Below are 6,412 nucleotides of genomic sequence, written 5' to 3' on the forward strand. Positions count from 1 at the left end.
AAGAAGCTACTGCAGCATGCACATGTGGGTCTGGAAACACTATGCCTGTGGAGAGAGAGAGAAAGAGGACTGTCCCCACTGGCAGTCATCACTGGGAAACAGACCAGAAGTGACCATTTCCACTGAGTGAGACAGGGTCAGGCACACACGTGTGAGCCAGTCTGTGCCTGGGTACCAAGTGCTTGGCCATTGGAATGTCAGAGGTGGTACCCACTATCTCCCCATGCCCCTAGAGGATCCCTCACCCTAGCACTGATGCTCACCTGGGACCTGTCCCTAAGTAAATAGGGGTGAGCTTGATTGGGTGTGGTGGCCAAGGAAAGAGCAGCCCCAAATCATCAAGGAAAAGAACAGCTCCACACAGCTGTGCAGGGGTGAGGAAGGATGGGTCTACATACAGCAGGAGATACAAAAGTGAGACTAGGCACCAGGATGACTATGTAGGGGGTGAGTGAAAAAGCCTATGAATCGATATGCAACAGATACTAATACACAGAATTCAGTTCCAGGAGTTTTCATGCTTCTGGCTATGCCCAGGGACAAAACTGTTGTTGTACCTGTCACAGGGGCACAGCTGAAGCAGTTACATGTACACTTCCCCAAGTGCATTAAGTGATGTGGTATGGAAAGCAGGTTTCTGTGTTCATGCCAGCTTACCAGAGAGCAGGTGATGGTTATGTGCAAAGACAATGCAGGCGTTGGCATGCTGTAACCATTCAGGTATGGCTTTTGCTCACATAGCTAACTCTGCATGGTGTGATTCGGCATCTGAGGTAAGGTTTTTGGCCTATTTCAGCACAAGGTGATGGAAATGAATCTGAAATACCTTTAAACCAGTGTATTCACAGAACAGCTGTGATCCAGCCAGGGTAGTGCACAGTTCTGCACACACTCATCCATCCGGCTTCTTATGCAAGTTTTGCAGCTTCCAGTAAGTCCTGAGTTGCTGTGGCAACATAACTACTAATACCTGGACTAGCGGATTTAAGGAGAGCTTGAGTATGCCTGCATTGCCATGTACCCACAGCAATGTGAAGATAACTAGTTACTTCTTTATAGCACTGTGTAACACTTCAATGCCCTAACTTTGACTCGCTCCTTCAAGACTGTGGCTAAATACAAACGGCAGCAGGGTTGGAAAGACAATTTAGACATTACAAGACCCTAAAGGTCCCGTCATATGTCTGATCCCTGCAGAACCACTAGTGAATGTGACAACATTGCTAATCCCTGAACAAAGTTGAAAACTATTGACTGAAGGGAGATCTCTCTTGCTACTGATCTTGCTACTCTCACACCTGATGCACCTCCTACACCAACCAGGACAGCCATTATGAAGTGTGGGCTTCTGCATGCATGCCTCTCTGACTCCAAAGGAGTTACCCTGCTACCTGGGCCATGCAGCCCTGTGAAGGGTTATCTCCTTCCCACTGGTAGCAGGAGGCCAGGAAGCAGCCAGCCACAGGGTTGCTTTTCCTGCTATTCTGGCAGATTAACTCATGGACAGCTGTGACTATGAGCCAGGCCTTTATCTGGCAGGGAATGGGAGAGCACTTTTTCTCTCCAGGGAGGTCAGACTGAAACCTCTCATTGCACCTACAGCATTACGGAGCTAAAAAGTTCCTTTGCTATTCTGATGACATCATTGTTCTAATAACCCAGTTGAGATGACACCAGCATGAGCCCTTGCCACACCACAAAGTTTGAAACTGCAAAATGTATATCTAACAGGGTGCTTTCAGCATAATTTCAGATATAAAAGAAATTGGCGGCTGGGGCAAAGGTGGAGTTTAAGGTTGTTGATGAAAGAAATGTATTAATAGTTTGTCTGTGCCAACTGTGGCCCTCAGGAATCCTATTTCTATTCAGTCCTTCCCCATTGAAGCATCCCAGGCATTTGAAATTACTTATTTTCAGGCTACTGGCCTGCAGCTACTTCTGGGGGAGGACACAATATGCCTGTAGTATGTGTGTTGTGTTGTATAACAATGGGTTGGGTGAGAAACAGATTGTTCAGAGGGAAGCCTGTGTTCACACAAAAAAAGACACGGGATCTTCATCTGTAGATTTTGCATACAGCAGATAAACCTCAATTAAGGAAGCTGCTCAAAAATAACCTGTATACAATGAAGCTCCTCGAAAGCAATTTATCTTCCTTGGAAAGCTAAAAGGGTGAGTCAGCCCTTCCAGGATGTATTCAAAAGCATCTCAGTGGAAAACAAGAAATCTGTCTTATGTATCTGCCATGCATGTATGACATCTTGGTTGTACTACTGTGGCTGGAATAATGTGACTATTATTACTAGTATTTGTACAGAATCTAGAGCTCCAGCTAGGAATCATGTCTGGTAAGGACACGTTTCTTATAACAGCATTCCATCACAACCCCCCCTTCATTTACATATTTGTGTGTAAAGTAAATTCATACTAGTTCTTAATATTGACATATTAATGATATTTTAAGTATGCATGCAGTATGTTGTCATTTTACAGAGAGAAAATGTCTTCTGTTTCGTTTAATGTTAAACAAGCCATAGATCCCTCAGTGGCAGAAGGACTTGAGATCACTGAGGCTGGTGGATACATAGCTACATGGACATATAAAATGACATACACAGTCCAGCATGTCCACTGTTTTATTTGGACCATTCCCACATACAGACTGAAGCCAGCATGCAAAGCTTTGCCTTTATGAAACACTGATAAGCTTTTATGTCTCTATACAGCCCACAACACCTTTCCAATCCTAGAGGGATGATGATCCTCTCACCATCTCTATCTGCTTGTCTGCCACATCTCCAGGTTTCTAGGACATCCCTTTCCAGGCAGATGGTTCTTGTAAGTGAGATTTCCTTTGCTCTCATAGCTGAGAGAGCAGGAGATAATAAATCAATGTTGAAGACACAGGTGGGGCAGAGGTTAATTCGTAGGTACCAAAAATCTGGAAATTGCATGGAGCCATGATCCCAAGAAGACCTCTAATCTCTGGCCACCTTTCCACCTTCCAACTCCAAACTCACAGGTTACAGAGGGCTCAAAATATGGTAAAGAATGAATAAAGTGTTACTATGGCCTTCAGCCCCTTCTAAATGTTTCACGTGCTTGTACATCAGGAAAAGAGAAATGGAGAAAATAGATGCTTTCCAGATATTCCATTTGTTTGAAGACACACACAGGCAAAGAGCAAGAAAGGAGGGGACTTAGTGCTTTTGGTCTTTGCTTGCTGTTTGTCCACTTGTCTTTTATGGTGTACCTCATTGCTTGGACTTGGAAAACTAGTCATATAGTTTTGTACATTGTATACTGGGATGGAGAGATCAAGAAGGAACTTACTGTTCCATTAAAAGGTCTTTCCATATAATATGGTTTCCTCTGCCCCTCTCTACAGTTCTTCCTTTCCTGATGTTTCTCTGCCCACCAACAGATAGCGTGTATCAGTCTCCTTAGTGTTCATCCTAGGATCAAGCTGCTTACACACTCAGTCATCACCCTGGTATCCTCCTCCTTTCTGTCCTTAGATAGGAGCTCCTCTTTAACATGACATCAAATCCCAGAGCCCTTTGATTCACATTTCTGTCTCTTGGTATTCTGAAAGCCATGTATCACAAGTCTAGATTTAGAACTGACACAGCTTTCACCAGAGGAGGCATCAATACTGGCCAGAGCCTGGACATATGGAGGACCAGTGACAGTCACCAGTAACCTGCTTCACAACCCAAATGAAACAGGATACCTGATTATTAAGAAAAAAAACCACAACCAGTGCAAAGATATAGGGACCTCAAGTCATTCCTTTCTCATCACACCCACACTAAGGTATGTGTGGAAAACTTTCCCTCAGTTGGCTAGGTGAAGCAGTGCTGAAACAACTCGATGCCTGTGGTACTTGTGGGACTAAGGTGCATCTCAGCCCATGCTCTTGACTCGAGCATAGTGTATGTTCCTACTGATGTTCTTCAAGGTCACATGAGCCCAGACTCAAAGATATTTAGGCACCTTATTCCCACTGATTTCACAGGATTGAGTCACCTCGAGGGTTTTGTGGGTCTGACAATTCATGACCTGATTTGTCTCAGAGACAGCATTTAAGAAACAGAATGCATTAAAGAAAAAAGACCAGCTGTCTCCCCAGAAGGAGTGAAGCATGGACACACAAGAGAGAGAAAAGGTTTTCACGCCTTGTGAAGTGAGGAAGCAATTTAGCACAGAGAACAGCTTTTTTTAACCCAGTTAAATGGTGTGAAGACACCTGGCTGGAGGATGGCACCTCTCTGCACAACCTGTCAGCAAGGCGAGGAAACAAACAGAGTTCCTTTTTTCCCCAAGACGACTATGATGATAGTGGGTAAAACACCCTCGAGAGAGAAAAGGTTAATTTATCTCTCTGAAGGTTTATGCAGGATGGTTCCCCAGGGTATAACTAGCAGGGTTTCAGCTCTCCAGTTTCAAATCTTCTAACAATGGAGTTTCAAGCCTTTTCTCTACAAGATCCTCTCACATGTATGAAATTTCCCCTCTATTTTTTACTGCCTGGAATGGAATAAACTAATGATGGTGAAGCAGATGGATGGCTGCTATTCACTTGTGTACAGTGACTGAGAAGAGTGGTAGAAAATAATCTAAGCTAGACCTATTTAGATATTTCAGTGTGCTTTCTCAAAAAAATCCATTATACTCTCCTCACCTGTTTTGTGACTCTCTCTTCTGTTTGTCACCCTGTCACAGACAGACAGACAGACAGACAGAAAGAAAGAAAGAAAGAGCCTTGCTCCCCAAACTGATGCAAAGTGGCTGATGTCCAGGACTCACATTGTCTGGTGCAGAGTGGCTTGTGGACATCACTGAGGAAAATAACTTGTTTTGGGTCTGATCTGGGCTCTGTGGAGCACTTCAGTGGTTGTGGGGCACAGGATGCATTCCATCATCTTTCAGTTCAAAGCACTCAAAGTCAAAGAGATAGGCCTGGGTTGGAGGTTACCACGGTGATGCTTTAATAGTGAATGTCAAGGGCATGTATATATCCTAGGGTATGGCCTAAGCATGTAAGGGCACTTGAGGGCACACATTCTGTGTGGACCGTGCTGAAGTCTGTGAGTGTTCGGCATAATCAGAATCCATGCTCTTGCTTCAGGTTGGATCCTGGCACATATTCTGCTGTCAGTTGTGCCTAGTCTCCTTTTTGGAGGGAAGTACTTGTGTCACTCCAGAAGGAGCCAGTCAGCAGGGGTTCAGATCAAGGGACCAAAGCCTGGAAAGGAAGCAGGAAGGTAACTAATCTGACCGTGTAAATCCACTCCCAAAATAGTCCATGTTGAAGAAATTCAAGAAAAGGAGCAGGTGAATAATTTCCCTTGAACTATGCTTTCTTTAGAGAAGAACATTCAATGAATAGTTGTTTCTGCTGCAGATGGGCTTAGACAGAAACACAAGCATAGATGTCACTGGACTAAAGAGAGATTTTATCCAGGCTCAAATTATGTGGTTTGTGTGGTCCTGTTCTGGAGTTCTGGCAAGGTTGTTGCTATGTGAATTAACGTAATGCCTTCAGGCTCTGAATCCCACGGTCTGCTGACCATGGGCAGGTAATGAAACCCTGAATTAATGGTATCTGTTCCTCTTCAACTTTTTTTGTCTCATGTTGGTTTTTTTCCTGCTCGCTTAATTTTGGACTCCACAAAAATTTTCAGGGAATTGTTATTAACATCTGGTGGCTCAGAGTGAGGGCTGGACACATTTGCTTCTGCTCTGGCTGCAGCCAAGGGCCAGAGGCTAATTTACAGCTCAGCCTTGCTCCTCTGAGATCTGATGCAGGCAGCTGCTGAGCCTCTCCAGAGTCTGGGGTTATTCAAGGCCTCTGAAGCCATTTCCACCAGAAGCAACAGCTTGTGTCCTGCAGCTCCCACCCCATTTTCTCCATGGGAACACAGGGATGCACCCAGCTCTGGTGATGGGAAGCACTCCTACTTCTAGCCAACCTGAGCAAACTGCAGGCAGGAATACTGTGAGCCCTTTCACTGCTGGTCTCTGAGGTTGCCATGACCTTTCCTGGTTGCACCTAGGAATATGAGGAATTTCATGATGGGACCATCAATACTTGGGCAACTAGACTGAGGCCCTGTCACTAGCTCAGCACCTGCTTGTGCTCCTTCCTGGTTTGTTTGGATTTTTTGCAGCCAGCAGAGTAACAATGAAAGTCTCAAGCCCCAAGTCCATCCAGTCTTGGAACCTTCTTTTTAACATGCCTGTTAACCTTGAATCTTCTCTGGGACCTCCTTCTGCCAGTGACTGTCAACACCATGAAGTCTCTCAACCCAGTGATAAGAGAGAGCTAAGCATCAAGTAGCTCCCTCTCTGCTTGATGGTAAGCTCAGGGCTGTATTTATTCTACTATTACTATTATTATTTTAGTTTA

The sequence above is a fragment of the Chaetura pelagica genome, unplaced genomic scaffold (genome assembly GCF_000747805.2).
Source record: "Chaetura pelagica isolate M959 unplaced genomic scaffold, ChaPel_1.0 scaffold65, whole genome shotgun sequence".
In the NCBI taxonomy this organism is placed as follows: domain Eukaryota; kingdom Metazoa; phylum Chordata; class Aves; order Apodiformes; family Apodidae; genus Chaetura; species Chaetura pelagica.